We start from the raw sequence: 18,096 nt of genomic DNA, 5'->3' as shown, positions 1-18,096 counted from the left end.
ACTCATTGTTTTCATACAAGATCCTATGATCTCACTTTTAGATATTAATATAATATTAAACAGAATTTGACATTTTGATACCAACTTCCTTTGTACCATAAATTCACCAGCGGCAGAAAATCCTTAAAAAAATATACATCTCTACTTTGATGAATGATATTTTCACAGTGATGAAGCATCTCATTGTTTATTCTTCCTATTTCTGTGTTATTCTTTACATACCAGGTTGAGTATTTCCTTGGCAAGTGAATAAGCTTGTCATTCCCATATTGAACACATCGCTGGTCCAATAAATAGACACCACCTGTTTAAACGGTCAGTTTCATGCCAGGGTCAAGCAGGGTCCTGTTTGATTGGCCACACTGAATGTTCAGAACATGCAGCATGCCCTCTGTGGTAACTTTTAAAAATATTCAGGAAGTTTGGTTCACCCTTTATGGCCTAGGACATTTCCTACTACAGGAGTTAAGCACTCAGGACAGGAAACCATTTGCTGTGGCTGTAAGATCTCTTTAATGACTGTCTAACTAGAAGCAGGCTGGTCTAATTCAGTGCCTGGAGCCAGCAGGAATGGCCTTGCATCTAGACGTTGTTAGAATATTTACTGCTTCTTCGATGGGAGTCTTTTTGACACTGCTGCAATAAAATTTACAAGGAATCCCTTTTTAGTGCAATGCAAGGCAAAGTATGGTCAAGACGGGAAAAAAGCATGTTGGAAAAAATAGCAGGCCATTAAAAATATCATTTGTCTTTGTTTATGTGGCCTTAGAACTATGGATGGCTGACAATTAAGCTGCATTTGATCGGCCTTTTCCCTGGTAAACTACGGACACTATTGGTTGATGGTCAGCATCATCTGTCTTTACTGTGTCAGAAAAGAGTGTGCGGATTGTTAGACCTCAGTTTAGGTTTATGTGAAAGGGTCAGTGTTGTCCTTGGATAGGAAAAAGCTGCTGATTCAAACATATTGAGCTTTTAATGCCCTCTATCTTTTTCCTTGACCGCTGTCAAATGTTGTTTCACTTCAAATCAAAGGCAAGCGCCACAGACCGCATGTACCTCAGAGCTCAGTATTGAACAAGTGGCTTGGTAACTGTGGGAGTGGTTATAGATTAGCAGTGGCTGAGTATATGTTCATGTGTTACATGCCTATGTGGGTGTCCATGCAGTGCTGTACATGGTGTGTCAGTGCTCCTGCTGACTGAGGAAATGAGCTGGGACCACCAGAGGTGATTGTGCATGTGCAAGTGGGGACCACGATTGGCTTGTTCCAATGACTGACTGACTACGCCTGTTCTGTGACCCACCAAGCGTCATACCCCCAACCTTTGTTTAATAAGCCCAGGGAGTGGTAGTCCTTTTTTTCTAAAGTGCCACCATGTCTGGAGAGGCTGACACACTCCGGTTTCACTACAAACCCTACACCCTCCTTTCTTTTTCTTCCAATGTGGATTTAAACAAATGCAGTCAAACCCAATTAGAGGAGAGTGAGAGCAGCGCAGGAGAGGAGCTGGTAATAGTAACTTTGTTCAGCTGGTTCCTGCTGTGACCAGCCCTCATTTAAATGAGCCGCTTGATAACCCTCAGAAATACGATCCCAGTGAGTGAAGGGAAGAGGTAGTCTCTCCACTTTCTTCATTCCCAGTGGAGCATCTTTTAGCAGGCCTCTCACCTCTCCATGTCTAGAGGCTCCTCAGTGACACAAGCCCTTATACACAGTGATTGCACAATAGCACTGAAATGAACACCCTTCTCCCTTTTGTTAAAACTGAACGAAACATCTGCTGGGAGATATTAAGTAGATATTAGACAGTATATTGCAAACAAAAGAGTATTAGACAGCAGGTGATATGTCTTGTAGAATCACTCAAAAACGACAGTTTCAAAACAGTTTCAAAAACCCTACAACAAAACCACAACAAGCAACTGCAACAAGCACTACAATAAAACTGGTACACATGAGGATCGATCCAGGAATGGAAGACCAAGGGTCAGTTCTGCTGCAGAGGATTAGTTCCTCTGAGCCAGCATCCTCAGAAATCGTAAGATTTTTAACAGATGTCTGATAAGAGCCCAGATAAATGCCACACAGAGTTCTAGTAGCAAACACAAATCAACATTAACTCTCCAGAGGAGGCTGCACCAATCAGGACTTTATTGTCAAATAGCTGCTAAGAAGCCCCAACTAAGGATGGTCTCTACATGCGTGGTTCCCATCATGAAGCGACGAGGTGTGACAGTGTGGGTGTGATTACTTGGGGATATTGATTCGGATCTATTCAAAATGATTCCAAAATAATACTCAAAGGCACCAGTATGTATGCCTATGGCATTATGCAGTGAAATGCCATTTGGTTGGACCACCATTTATTTTGTAACAGATCCATACACACCTCCAGGCTGTATAAGGACTATTTCACCCAGAAGGAGAGTGATGGAGTGTTGCGTCACAATTCGAGTGACTTACTCATGAAGCTCAGAAAGAGAATGCCAAGAGTGGACAATGCAATAATCAAAGCAAAATAGGGCTATTTTGAAGAATCTAGGAGATACACGTACATACATGTTTTGAGTTATTTCACATTTGTCTTTTGACTACATAATTCCATATGTGTTAATTCATTGAATGCATGCCCTCAGGGAGAATCTACAGTGTAATTTGTAATAAAGAAAACCACGAAATGTGAAGGTGTGCTCAAACTTTTAACTGGTGGTGTATGGTGAGCAGCGCTCTTTAACCTATTAAATAACATGACAAACAACACGGTGAAAAACTAAATTCATATAAACTGATAAGGAACTCCCAGACTCATTTTATTCATAGTTGTTTTTTGTTTTTTCTTTCATTCAGCTGGCTGCTATTTGCTTGATAGGTATTCCAGTTTCCAGATGACCTATAATACATGTCACACCTCTGGCCTGTAATGCTGTTTTACATTTACATTCAGTGGCCACACATCCAGGTGGTCAGTGGCTCCTTGAACAAGCTTTTTAAATTAGGCAGTAGATGAGTCAGCTAAGACAAAGCAAGGAAATGTGTATGACTATTTTAAACACACTATTAAGTAAATATTTAAGAGTTGTCTTAGTAACCTATGTGTTTGGTAACATACAAGCAATTTGCAGAAATGATCGTGTACTAAACGGCTATCTGGGGTGCTCAGTGAGATAAAACAACTGCCTCGAAGACTTCAAATTCCACCTTTTTGTCTTGACAGCTCCTGAGCAAACTTTGAAGTGTTTTTATCATTGATTTTGTGTTTCTTGTCTGACATGTCTTGCAGATAGGCCTTAGCTGAGATGAGTGTTAAAATACTGTTATCCACATCATTGCATGTGAAGTAATAGAACAATTGATAAGGTGTCTGACTACCAGCTGGATAAACAATGCATCAAAAAGTCTGCCATCATTCCTTTCACACCCAAAGCTATATTTTTATTCCAAAGCGGTGATTTGGTGTCTGATGTTGAGATGATCTTTTACTGATCTATCATTAGGGAGGAAACCAAGCACATTGACAAAATAAGAATAAATGTTTAAAGGATGTTTAAATGTTATTATGGCGCCAAACATCTTAAGACACACTGAATGCCTCAATCACATGAAAAGTTATATTAATGACTAATGAAGTGAATAATTTTCCACCCAAAACGAAACATTTTGTGCAGAGAAAGGAATTCACATACATGATGGTTATGCAGCTGGTCCAGGATACGGGATGGTGAGCTGGAGTTGATGGGGGGAGACACAGTGCTTTGATCCAGTCCTTTAAAAGTTACACAGCTGATCTGAGCTAGACTGCAGAGCTGCCGTTGGCAGATGGCCCTTTTGTCACCGCGGAAATACAAATCCAATAAACATGGTAATCATATAAAATGCTTTTGACATGATCTCGCACTGCTTTTCTTCTTTTCTTTTGGTCCTGAGAATTGCAAATACATTTTATGAGACTTTTCATACCAGCTGACAGTCAACAATGGTGTTTGTCCAACAGACTAACACAGGACCTAACTGAAATTAGACAAATGGAGGAATTACAGCCACCTTTGTGTCCCCATCAAGGGTGTTTATAATTTATTTTGAATACATCAAATAAAAGAAATGTAGGAATTATAGCCTACAGTAAGCACCATTTGTCTTATTAAGCTAATTACATATGCATTTTTTACAAGAACGAAACACTAAACATTTGAAATTACAACGTTGGCCAGTTTGTCCAGAGAATTGCTTGTGATTGAATGTGTTCCCATTACACTGATAGCAGATCAGCAGGGGGAGCCTGCTGGGTCTTTGATAGGCAGTTAATGGTTCATGAGGCATTGGGAACAGATATCTGTAAAGAAACACAGGTCTCAATGCCCTTATTCGCTTGTCCTCCCCTCTCTGCTCTATTCAAGACACAACACCAGCCTGTGTTTCTACTGGCACTCGAAGTGACAAGATTTACAGGAACATGAGGTTGTGTCAGCTCAAGAAAGATGACAATAAAGAAGGGATAACGGACTGCCAAGATACATTTTAATGTCTTCACTGCTCTTTTGAGGGGAATAAAGACATTCAATTTACACTTACAGGTTTGGAGAACAACAGCTCCTGTGTCATGTATATTGGCTGTGGGCTGGAAAATGAATAATCGTATGACCATTTTATCTGCTCAAACTGATGATAAGTTTTACACATAATGCAGAATTTTGTTTGAGGAAGGCAATGTTTCTAACCAAACTTTAATTTTTCAGCTGCCTTATTGGAATCATTGAAGCCCGTTAACAGCCCTGCTGCTTGACCTGCTGAATGCAGACCACTGATCCTGATTTATTCAGACCCTTTTATTTGACATTGCTGTCAACCTTGATTACAATTACGTATATCAAAGTCGTTTTTGTTAATGATTTTTGCAGGGTGTTATAATCGGGTTTAGTGCAATATGGCACAATGGCAGCCACAGCTGCTTGAGAGGCAACAGGCTTCTGCCTGGGAAAAAATAATAAAAACTGAGGTGCAGTGAGCTGATTAAATCTTTTAGTGGCAGTTGTCCACAGCTAACCAGATCCCCAAATGCAGACCACACCCAACTCAGTCTTCAAAGAAGTCTTTCACTTAATAATATAACTCAATAAAATATGAAAAGCAGACTTTGCAAACTTGTCCTTTTTTTTTTTTTTCTTTAATAGTTTTCAAATACTTTTCAAATATTTTCAGGAGGTCTGAAAGTCATGTTGTTCAATCAACTTCAAATGTCTGAATTAAAACATGTAACAAAATAACTTCCCCAACACAAAAGTGTTCGACTAACAACATATGAGGAATTCCACATTGCTTTTGGATTTCTAAAAATGGAAATTAAAGAGTAGGGCTATGCTCTACATTCTTATTAGAACCTACTCAATTAGAGAGTGATCCTTTTCTAAAAAAAGTACATTTTGAATAATGTAGCTGGTAATACGAGTTTCCAAAATCATGTGAAATGATTTCAAAAGGGATTTTTCATTGGATCAAACATGTGATGTGATAAATGTACATTTGTTTTGTCATCCTGCCAAAACAAATTTCAAAGCCCAGCATTTGATAAAATGTCCTCACATGTGAAGAAAGTTCAAGCGTGTTTGATATTTTTCATAAAACCCTATTTTGCCAATACCCAAAGAAAAAGAAAGTTCCTTTTCTCTAACAAGGAATTGAAATGTCCAAGGAAAGAAACTCATTAATCTTTTTTTTTTTCTTACTGTAACTCAATTGGTAAATTGACAGATTCCATATTCCATTTTTCAAATCAGATATGAATCAACTTATCTCAGAACATCTTAATTTGCCATCAGTACTGAATTTGAAATTGTCATGACTGGCAGATAATGCTGGTGTTCTTCAAACTTTGCTCTGATCAGATAGTTATCATTAACAGCAGCAGATTGTAAAATTCAACTTGTCATTTTTTCAGAAACATTGTGGATTTGTTTATGGGGAGAAAAATGGGGGGCAAAACACAAATAATTGAGAAGGAGCATCACCTGTCATGTCATGTAATGGATGAATCAGTATCAAATCAATCACATATTGGAACAGCTATAATTGGATTATTTGCCCATGGAGTCTGTCGGTGTTTACCCCAGATGGGAGCTGGACTTTTGCTTGCAAGTAATGGCCTGCAATCTGAAGTCAATGTTAATTTGCACTTATGGTTATCCCCAAATAACCAGTCCAGACCACTGAAATATCATAGTGGTGGCAGAAATCTTTTGGGCATTGTGCAGATACTTTCAATCACAGTAATGGTTAGCGTTACAACCTAATCCTGGTGTTAAAACATTAAAGCTCAAAAAAGATGTATAGCTAATGAATATTTGGAGAAGAGATCTTCCGCATTGATTTATCTAATCAATACTTTCATTAATTCATTCATCTTTAGCTGCTTTTTCCACTTGCGGGTCAATGAAAAATTTGGTACAATAGAAAATACCACAGAAACCATTGTGTACCAACTGGTATTGGTTTAATAACCAATACCAGTGACTACAGGAACACTCAATGAAGTGTTATTCTTATCAGAATAAGTGTTACTTATTCTGATAAGAATACATAGCACTTCACAGGAGAAGCTGAGGAGGAAAATGTCATTTTTCTCCCCTTATCACCTGATGTTTGTCACATCAAAATCTAAGCAAAAGCATTTTTTTAAAAAAAGGAGAACATTTCAATGTTTTGTTTTATCCAGTGACATTTGGTACTGAAGTTGCTTGTTGTTGTTAGAAAGACACCTAGTAAAATGCAAGACAAATATGTCATATGTCGCAAAAAATATCTGTCCTCAGTGTAATAATAACATTGAAGACAAAATATCTGTCCTCAGTGTAATAATAACATTGAAGACAGAGGAAAATAGGGATCCCACCCTTTATCCTGATTTACCTCAAAATGTGATGGTTTTGTCTTTGGTTATCTAAGCATGCATCTCTGTAATATATTCCCCAGCAAACAATTAAGTTATAATTTCCTTTTGAAAGTTTTGCCATTTAGTAGGTGGTGCTTTTTTATTCGTTCTTTCATCGTTAAAATCTATATATGTTTGTAATAGCTGACTTTTTTTAATTCACTAGTATTGCATTTTTTATTTTATTTTTTTACATTTCATCTAAAATCCTAACTCAGTATTTTCAGCATTTATAGACATTTGGGGAAGACAACATCATTGGATATATTCTGTTACCAGAAATCTTTGATTTAATGGGAAAGTAATGTTTTCTCTTGTTTTCGTTTATTTTTCTATTCTTTTTCCATGGCCTTGTTTATCTTTTATAGAAATATGAATTGATATTTGTAAAATATCCCCTTGCAGAGCTGTTGTGTGACATTTTCCTTTAAGCCTTAATTCAGTGTTTCTTCGCTGATGTAACTCAGTTTTCCTGAGGATGAAGTTTATGTGACTGCATCTACAGCAGGATGTTTTTTTTGTCCCCTGGCAATTGCAACCAACACCATAATGGAGTATTCCTGTAGGAAATTGTGGTCAGGGACATATGCTGGGGACACTTTAAATTCATGCTTATAGAAATACAGCTTCCTGAGAAATCTTGGCAGAGGACAGATTAATTTTATCACGAAGCTTTTTCAGTTTTATTTTGGCCAGTAAAAGTTTTAATAGAGGAAGATTTTTAACATTGGATTAATATGTAAATTTCTACCGGGGCTCAGTACGGTTATTGCTCATATGATGCTTTTATGAGTTTGATTTTGAAAATGAACGGAGCACTTACAGATGAAATATAACATATTACCTGGACAAAGATTTGAGTTTGCCCTCTGAAACTTAAATAAAGTGCAAATGACAATAATTACTGCCATCTAGAATATCTTCTTTTTGTTACAAGGTTTTACCATATTGCATTTACAGAAAATTCAACATTTTATTATTCTATTCACCATAGATGCCCTGTTTAGTCAGTAAAGTGAGTCCTGGGTGTACAGTCAGTACACCCAGGATCCTCATCAACATCACACTGGTGGCTACAATGTGGCAAAGTGTAAAAGTCTTCCAGTTATTGTCTCACACTCATGCACATGAAAAAAACAAAAGAGAAAAGTTTGCAGTCCAGTTAGGTACATACCCATCTTTTTGCATATGGCATAAATTCTGTGGAAAATTCCGCAGGATTGTTTTTTATTAGGGTAAAGTTCCCAGGAGCTGCACAGCCAATAAAAAGCAAACAAGATAAAAGAGCAGGGAGGATTAGGAAGGGATGAAAGCTGTAAAATTTTCCATATTATCTTGTGAAAAGCTATGTTTTTTGCTCACTCTCATTACATCTACCTTCATTATTCCTAAGAAAGCTAAAGTGGCAGTAATTTGAACTTTGTGCAAGGTATACAAAACATACTCAGCAGTCATTTTAACTTTCCTTTACTGTTTTGACGTATATTTATTTTCTTTATCGCTAAAAATATCTACCATGCTAAACTAAATGTATTATTTAACAAAGACAACCTGACTCCCCCCCCCCCTTCCCCCTACCATTTACCCTCTGTGTTGCATGTCTAAAGAATCACACCACACAAGTTCAGAGACTCATAAAAGCAGACTGAAAGACATTGAAATATCTGAACCTTGCTAAGATAAACAAACTGAGGTATTCATTGCACATTTTATAGGCTGTCCACAGAATTCTGTCTTCTCAGGACTTTTGAGACATTAATGCAGCAGATCATTTTGCACAATCAAAAGCATACAGTACATACAGTCCTCCCATTTACAAAAGCAACTGCATCCATCCTCTACACACTCCTACACTCACACACACATACATGCCAAATAAATAAATAGTTAAATAAATGGCCCTTGCTTTGCCCAGTTCATGGATCGGTTTTCACTGTTTAGCTCTAAGAACCATCTGGGTCTCTCCTTTCACTCTGCTCTGTGGAGCACAGATGCTTCTTTTGTGGTGGGCTCCAAATCTTAATAAGCAGTTAAAATATTTACTGAGGTGTTGTTTTTTTCCCCCCCTAACCAACCACATTTTTTCTCCTCTTTCTTTTTTATTATCATTATTATTATTTATACCTTTTCACAGACAAAAAATGGAGGTGTCCACTAAATGTGATTGATTGGGCTTAAAAAATGGCCATTATTACCATTAAGCCCCACATGTCAGCTGCTGCTTTTGTGCAGGCTGTATTTCTAAGCTAACCAGTGATCCATGAGCCCAGACAGGAGGGGGAAGACTGTAATGCTCTGAAAGAAATGCCCATTTCTCTATGGATCCTTCAGTTGATTAAAAATACAGCTGCAGACACTACCATACAAGAAGCAGAAAGAGTCAAAGAAAGAGGAACTAAAGAAAGGAGAGTGAGACAGAGAGCAAAGAGGAAAGAAACCTCCAATGTCATAAGAAAAAGAGCTCTCATTAAACTGGAAAAATAACAACTTTCAACTGATATAAAAGAAGAACAATGCCATATTGGTGGCTAACCTGAGTTCCTAGCACTCAAAGGAATTAAAAGTTGTGGAATGTGAAATGGGGGTTGGTGTGAATCTGTTTACTGTTGTTGTTGTTAAAAACAAAAGCTTGTCAGCATCTCACTTTCAGTTAGTTACTGCTCACCATCTAATGAAAAAATGTGAGAAAACGAGCACTGCTACAAAACTACAAAAAGGTTACCTGCATTTCATTTCACACATAAGATTCTCGTCAGTGTTTCTTTTTTTTTTTTTTTTGCATTCAACATGAAGCAGAGCAAACAACCAAGAATCAAATAAGAGAAATGCTATTTTTCAGAATAAAATCCCATAGTCTCATAGTTGTGTGATTCAGTGAGTCATCACTCACACAATGGTGTTTAGGCTTGAATCGGTTGAATAAAAACATTGAAAGCTTTTTATTTTCTGTAAAAGCAGAAATGTGCCATCTTCAACTACTTGAAGGAGGAAATAGAAATTTCACCATGTACTGCCGCTGTCGAAGTTTACACATCATTTTCATTGTCCTCACATATGAAAGGGGGAGAATAAAATGCTAAATGAATTGCTACACAATTCAAGTATTTCCAAATAGTCTTACAAAATATCCGCTGAGTTCACATGAATAGGGGCGTGCTTTAAATAATGATACTTTTGCACTGGTTGATTACATCTCTTAAAAGGACTTAATGTGGAGCAGCGCTTGTACTTAGAACATGAATTGAATCTGATCGTCTGTGGAGCATTAGTCTCAACTTTATCACTGACACATAGAGGTGATTCCTCGGTGTCCCCTAACGTGATCCAGTGACCTAGAGGCACTAAAGTGACAGAGGTATCCGTGTTGTGTATAACTATCATGATCAGTCATCCGTGCTTAGCAGCTACAGCTAGACATAAATTTACTGTGTGGGAGTGAATTGTCCACCTCCAAATCCTGCTGACTTGTCATGAGTGGCAACAACATCCTCCAAACTGTACACACACATGTACTGTACAGGCATTTTGTCTCCCAGGTTAATGACTTATACAATGCTTCTGTGTGTGTAGTGTGTGTGTGTGTGTGTGTGTGTGTGTGTGACATGTTTTTTTCCCCCCATTGTTCACTAGATGGCATGGGATATGCATCTGTCTGCCCTGCAATATTTTCATAACTACAGAGCAGTGTTGATACACTCTGCTCGGGTTGACAAAAAAACACGAGCATGGGTCTGGAAAACATGACCTCACACGCGTTGGAGAGTGGGAAGATTCCCAGTGGTCAAAGCACTGTTGTTCCTCAGAGGGGAAGTTCCCGACATTCCCCAAGGCTATTCAGTGACCTCAGCAGGCGACATATCGACCAGAGGGCACTCGGCTCAAGACACCTACCAGCACCCCAGAGCTAATATGACAGCTGTAAATGGGAAGCAGCGGCTGTATTTAATCCAGACCAGTATGCATGTCTGCAGGTTTTTATTCCACTACAACATTGCTGATTAGATCCTCTGGTTTCTAAATGTGTGTTCTGAATTCAACTGGTGTTTGGACATGATGGAAACCACGATGCATCAAGACTTTTAGTGGCCCGTGCTAGCAGGGCTGAAGCGTGGTCTTTACTCTTGAATATCTTCATTGAGTAAAATGCACACAAACTGATGATCCAACATCATTATTCAGTTTAAAATTAAGCTTTTGTTTAAAAATAAAGCACATATGTTGCATGCAATTTCTATTCACCAAATTAAATTGTATGATTGAGTAAGCCAGTTTTTTTGAATAGCACTGCTACTAATCATAGTCGCTTGAATATAAATTTGTGTTGATATTGCACATCAGTGAACTTCCACCATCCCAGGATGTCGATATCGTTCACTACGCCGTAAGTGCGCTGACACGAAGCTGCTTTAAATAAGTCATCTCTTTTGGTTCCATTATCTCTTCTAAACCATCCCTCTCTCCAGCAATCACGTCTTCCTGTTCTTAGTAATGGTGCGTTTGTTCAGCGATGAGGATGCCACGTGGGCCCCCTTTTATTGCTCCCTGCCGTTTGTCTTATTTATCTGACAGGCCTCCCCCCTCCCCCCATATTGTCCCGGGTTATCAGCGTCCTCCTGCAGATCGCGTTACAGCCTGTGTGAGGCTCTGACCCATCTAAGGGTTCACCTTTAAATCTGATTCTTATCATTACCTCCGTGATAAATAGACAGGGCTTAGGAGGAGATTATTCCTCCCGAACCATTCCCCCTTTCCCACTGTCAACAGTGCTCTCCGCCTGGCCCTGAGCTGTCATTCCAGCCTCCGAGAGAAGGAAGGCAAATACTCAACTCTGTTCCTTTAAAGATTTGGTGACTTGAGAAAAAAAAATTAAAAGGACTACCACTGTTCCCATGTGAATGGTCTCTTATCTCCAGTGGGCGTCCTTAAAACCCTCTTCCCACTCTGTCTCACTCCTCCGAGAGTTAGTCAGCACAGTCATTCTGACAACCGAGCTCCCCATCGATTTTTCACACGGTTCTTATCTGGGGCAATAGTTTCAGAAAGTTTTTTTTTGGTAGTAATTAAAGTAGCGTCATTTGTAGATGTAATTCAAATGCCTGCCATTCTTCTTCTTTTTGCTTCACATAACAAGGTCCTTCTCTGGTCTTGTTCTTTGTGATTTGGTCTTTTTTTTCCTGCACTTTTGCTTCTCACTGATTGATACACTCAAAGGTGAAGCATGCATAATTTAATTGAAGTAATGCACCAGTATAACCAAAACATAGATAAACACCAGCAAGCACTCCAACCTGAGTCTTATTTCTTTTTTAGAAGAATAAGATAATTATAATTATCTACATGTTATTGGTGTCCTGACATCACATGATTGTCGCAGAATTTGAAACTTCCTTTGCTTTTGTTGTCAGCTGTGTGCAACTTCTAAGACGGGACAGCATCTCTGGGAAAAAGACTCGCGGAAAGTATCCTTATGTCTATAGCTGCCCCTGTTTAATATTTCTTTTTAGTATTTTTCTTGCTTCCTTGCCATCTCTTTTAATATTGTGGTTAATAATTCCTACGACCCGTGACAGTGGATGAAGCGGGGGGTAGAAAATGAATGAATGAATATATATATATCATTCTGTCCACATGCATTTGACTATTTTTTGTGAATCATTGGTCAATGATGACCATTCAGCTCTGCTGGCTTTGATTGATAGTCACTAACAGCCAATCCTGCCATCCGCCACAAGGAAATATGGAATTCATTATTTATTTTCTCATGTGGGGTCAAAGGTTAAGCTGCAACAGTGATAAAATGGGAGAAGCGTTTGCTTGGACCATGGATGGGGGTAGAAAGACCTAACATTAGCAGCTGGCTTCTCTCACCTACATCATATGAACAGTTTCGATAGCAGTAAACTGAAGAAAGTGCATGACTGGGTGGTAGAGGACACTAATGTTGGTCCTTGGTCGTAATATCCAACCCCCGTTCACAATCTTTAAGTAAACATTTCAGAGGGTACATTTATTTCAGGAGAATGCTGTTGTCATGCAGACCAAAGAAACTGAGATTCGAACATCACACATAAGGTCTTTGTGTAGTGTAGTTATATAGCAGGTAGGTTTTGTATATTATTTAAAACATTTCACATTACTAATATGCTTGATATTTATTGTTGCAGTATAACTTGATTGTGCTTATTTATTTTCAAATGCTGGTTATCTAGTAGATGAGGCTGACCTTGTGACATCCTTAGTATTTTCCTATTTGGACAAATTATGGGGTGAAGTAAAGAATTCATTAACAAAAATCTTCTTTCAAAAGCAGACAATTCAAAAGACCTCCTTTCTTTCTCCAAAATGTTTGGGCGGCCAGTTAACAAGAGCAGACTGGTGCATTAATGATGATAGATTCTACAACCAAGGCCTTTGGAGAACAATCACTCCCGGAGTGCCATGCAAGAGGCTGACCTCCTGACCTGTCTCAGGCCACATGGCAAAAGAAATCTATAAGCAGATTTGGCGGCAGAAGTGACCACAGGCCAGTTTCTGGCTTGTAAGCGCAGGAGCTTGTTTGATGAACAAACATGATCAAGCATACAAGACCCACAGCTGGGAAATAATCCAATTGGAGGCATCTAAAATACATGGACCAAGTAAAATGGACAGGTTCTAATACATGCAAATCTTTTAAAAACTCAGTAAATCCTAATGTTGTTTCACAACAAGCAAAATTTTATTCCAAAGATACAGATAACATGTGCATTGAATTGAATCCTTTGGTTCTTCTCTTTGGGAGAACTTATCATATTTGAAATCTTAGAGGTTTCTATCCCAGCTTAGCCACCACCATCAAGGCTGGATGGTTTCCTGTCTTCAGTCTCAGTTATTCACTGAAACCGTTATCCACACTACACTAAGCCATCATATAAAATTCAGAGATAATCAAAGTTTGTGATCTGGTCATGTCTTCAGTTTTAGCTTGTTTACTCTTTAGTTTTTCTGTAACCGCTTACAATGTGGAGGGTCGCCTATCCTTGTAAGCAGGGTAAACTTTGGACAAGCCAAAAGATCATTGCAGGAGCACATGAAAAGGCAAACAATTTTAGTTATAAAATCAATCAATATTTCACGTGGGAGGAATTGATCCCGCCACATTTTGCAGTGAAGCAACAATACACTGGACCACCTCGCAGTCTCAGCTTGTTCACATCACATATCCTAATTATAACACTACTGATGCTGATTTCAATGCAGTTGGTATTTCAGATACAGCATGTGGTAGAGATTTTAAAAAAATAGATTAAGGGAAAAGTTCATTCTTAAAGTTTTTTCAAATAATTTAAAGAAAGAAATGATTTTTTTGACAGTTCTATGAAAATTCACCATGTAGTTTAGGATTGTCTTAAAGTGATCATATAATCACTTCTGTCTTAATATTATTTGAAATAACTTTGCTGATTTGAATGAAGTTGATATTTCAGGAAGAGCATTTGGATGAAATTTAAAACCTTGGATTACTGACTTTTGAACATTTTAGGAAAGTTATTTCAAATCTTAAGAGAGAAGTGATTTTATGGCAATTATATGGCAAACCACTATGTAATTGAAGTGTTTTGCTCAAAATTAATGTCTGGTTATTTGTGGTGCTGAGGGAAAAGTCACTGGATCACCACCGATCACTGGTACATCATGAAACATTTGCGCAAAAACATGCAAGACTATCTGGTGAAAGTTTACATATTACACCATAATTTAAAAAAAAAAAAGACTTAATGGCTACAGTTGGAAAAAAGTACATTTAGTAGCCCAAATGTTTTTGACTCTTTATGGACCAAGAATGTTATTACAAAATTATGTCTCCTAAATGAGAATGTATGACGATGGCATGATAAACCAATACACTGTATACACTGGGTCATTTGGAGTAAAGCAGGCCTCAGTGATGTGTGGTGTACCAAATGATGCCAGTGCCTTGGACAGATCACCAATTCTGTGTGCTGCAGCTGTAATTTTCCCAAACACCTGCCTTAACTTAACTATCGGTTGTGATACCTGTCGCTTTTTTACACTTCACCCAAATGCGTTTACAGTCTTTACAAGCGGGGTGATAATCCCGTTTTTTATGGGTGCTTAGGCTAGCTTCACTAGCTTTTGCAGGATAAATGTCCATGCCAATGTCATAAGCTAGGGTTGCAGTGCATTTTGTTCTCATTTCTGTTGCCATTCAATAATATCAGCAACGCAAGTTCAAAATAATAAGAAACATCACAATAAACATTTACTGTGCTGATTAGTAGCTTTACATCAGGTAAAATCAAGATTTAAAAGACATAAACTTTGACTGCTGTGGAGAGTACGTGAAGCAAAATGCTGTGAACAGAGCTCAATTCTATGCATATATAGTAAAATCTATGCCATTAATGCTGACATTGATTTGATGACAGCACTCCACAGTGTCTGTATGTGTTTGTGTTTCTGTAGGATTAGATATTGATTAATCTCCCGCCTTATCTCTCACTAAACGGAGGGGGGGGGGGGGTTCATGTGAAATTGTAAATGGGACCTTTCATAAAAGTCCATGAGTACAAATGTTGCTTGTTCAAGGACAAATTGTTTTCCATGAAAAACTGATGGAACCATCCGTTCATCTCTGAGCAAACTTGAGTCATTATTTACATTCAGAAAACAAATTCCATTGAGGGCACCTTACTGAGGTCAAGAGCAAATGGCTATTGTTCAATCAAACGATGAGTTCATTTGTTTGTCCCCAGTGACAGCAAAGTACAGGTAGTTTGTTAACCTTACTGGTAGATTATTTCATAGCTTTCAAGGCCGTTGCCCACTGGAAGTAATGGGGGCTTAGTAGTCCACTGGGAGCAAATTCCCACAATGATTGTGGTCTGAAATGATGTCATACTAGATAAATAATAATGAAATTTTCCAAGTGTTACTGTGTACAAAACCTATTTAAATCCTGTAAGACAAATGGATATACAGTGAGTACAAGATATGTGTTTTTCCTGTAGATTTGTTGATGACTGGTTCGGTTTCTTGGAAACTCTCACGGCTGTGTCACCCTGAATATGACCACTCACATAATTGGAATGACACTTGAAAATATGATTTCATTCATCCGTGGTTCATGTTTACAAAGTGAGTCACTGCTGAAACTACAATCTTTTTCATTTATGATATTAGTGAGTCATAGAGCAGCAGACCGAGAAGAGATGACTTCAGAGTCAGCAGAACAGACAGATTTTCGTTGAACTCTGCAAGTTCTTTGTTGTGGCAGAGTGAGGATCTATACTATGTTGTTTCTATCAATGTCAGATAGCGGCTTGGTATCTGTTCAGTGATGGCATTCCTGCTGGGAAGGACTTAGCGATTAAAGCACACAGGTGTTCTTACTCCTCTGAGACATAAAGAAAAGAAACCATCAATGGCAACATGTAGCCATCATTGAGGAACATCCATAAAATAGATCATGGCAAGGGAAGGGAAAATGGGTAAGAGCTCGAGGCAAGAACGATCCAATCCATTATGCAAAGAATCATTACTTGCTGCTAAACTTAAGTTAATTCAGTCTGGGAAGGTTTTAGTGTGTCTTGGGAGACAGTGGCCACTCAAATCGTGTAATATGCAAAGTTATTTTTGCCCTTTGTCAAAGAAAACAAATAAAAAGTTTATTTCATTAATAATTAAAATGCAGTCTATTAAAACAGCAATTAGTCCTCATAAGGCATTAAAAGCTAAAATCCACAAAGTACTAGTGTAGTTCATCAATTGTTAAAGCATACATTGAGAAGTATGAAATATTAATACCATTGTTCAGGGGATCTTGATTTGTGTTTTTATTGGGTCCATGGGGCTCAAGATAGGTCTCACCATGACAAATTATAGACAAACCAATACGTCTGGAAAGTCTCAGAAAGGTTTTTTTTTCTTCTTCTGATTTTAGGGTTCGGGTTAAAGTTATTTAATAGATAGTATCATAAAACTAGTATGAAACTAATCCCAAAAAATAAACGTAGATAGCTGAACAGCATCTGAAACATCTCCACTACATTTTTACAACCTCAGAGCAGAGAGTGCTACAAACAACAACATTCTTAACTTCCCTAAAACAACAAAACAACACCTGACGTTAATCTTAACTTCATTCAACCTTCATGACTTCAGTTCTAAAAGTTTTTAATTCTTCACACAAATATTCATCTTTTCTGTGAGTCCAACCAATGGCCATTTGGGAGCATCCATTCATCACATCTAGACTTCTGAATCAAGGGACCAATTACTCCACAAGTCCATCTCGATGTGAAATTAATGCATACTCTACATTCATTTAATTAAAAGGGAAAGTGATGCCAACTGCTTTGTCAGAGTTTGTTTAGATACTTTCATGAAGGTAAAGGTGATAAATGATGATTCCAGAGCTCAATCTCATGTAGCGCAATTTGTTAATGAAATAATTTTAAAGAATGCCTTAAATGTTGAAAGATAAACATGTAAACATGTATATACGTTTGAATTTGTGTATCCAAATATGCAAGGAATAATCTTTCACATACTCGCATGACAGAAGGTGGATACAGCTGAATCAAGAGGATAAACTGTTAGCTTTGAATTAGCAGATTGCTGTATGATTCCTGGCACTGATGTCCCACAGGGCTCAGATTGAATCAAAAGCCTTTGTCTATAATTTCATCTTATTACACCATGTTATCCCAATGGCACACTAGTGTCATCGTGGGAAAGCTAATTGGATTTGCAGGCTGAGTGTGCTGCAGCCTCTGTGGGTTTGTCAGGGCAGGAATGACATGTCCTGCCGGACTGTGGTGTGTCAGCAGCATTAAGAAAAAGCCCGTAGCCTGCAGATATCATATGACTGCTGAATTTGTCACCTTCACATTACACCACTATCATCGCAACTTCATAAGCTCGATTCATATCATTCCATCTTTCAAGAGCATAGACACGACAATTTCACATTCTGTCAGTGTGCTTCAGTGTGCTCATTGTATTTCACCATGTCTCTGCAGAATCATAATTGACCCAACAAACAGTGAAAGCATTGTATATTTTGAGCCTATTTAAAAACATGACACAAGATTAGACTCACTATGAAGCTGTAAATAGATGAAGTCTTTGGGGGCATTGGTCTTCAGTGAAAGCAGGTCTGGCAGAA

Source organism: Antennarius striatus, chromosome 1 (genome assembly GCF_040054535.1).
Source record: "Antennarius striatus isolate MH-2024 chromosome 1, ASM4005453v1, whole genome shotgun sequence".
Lineage (NCBI taxonomy): Eukaryota > Metazoa > Chordata > Actinopteri > Lophiiformes > Antennariidae > Antennarius > Antennarius striatus.
This window is presented reverse-complemented; position numbering follows the sequence as displayed.